This window comes from Penaeus monodon, chromosome 15 (genome assembly GCF_015228065.2).
Source record: "Penaeus monodon isolate SGIC_2016 chromosome 15, NSTDA_Pmon_1, whole genome shotgun sequence".
NCBI lineage: Eukaryota > Metazoa > Arthropoda > Malacostraca > Decapoda > Penaeidae > Penaeus > Penaeus monodon.
The window spans coordinates 48,587,426-48,587,835 of record NC_051400.1 but is presented as its reverse complement, the minus strand read 5'-3'; positions in this window follow the sequence as shown (position 1 = coordinate 48,587,835).

Sequence of the window (410 nt, the reverse complement as noted above, 5' to 3'; positions counted from 1 at the left end):
TTTATAATCATATATTTGAAATTAAACTTGCATACCATATCACCGTTCTAAAAACTATTGATGACATCACAAGCAATTTGGAATAGAAAAAGTAAATGACAAAAAAAAAAATCACTAAGCATGTGGACCGAGAGAGAGAACAGATAAAGGAGAGGAGAGACGATAGAAAAGAGAGGAAAGAAAAGAGAAAAGAGAGAAGAGACGAGAGAAAATAGAGGAGAGAGAAGAGAGAGGAGAGGAGAGAAGAGGTTGGTGTTTCTGTCCGTCAAGATTTGTTTACCCGAAGTGCAAGCCGGGAAACCACGCACCGGGGCTTGCAAGATTCCCACGTGATCCTGCCGCAATTAGGGCATAGGATCTGCGTGCCTCGTCTGGCCTGTGTTACCTCCTCCCCCCCCTCTCTCTTCCTA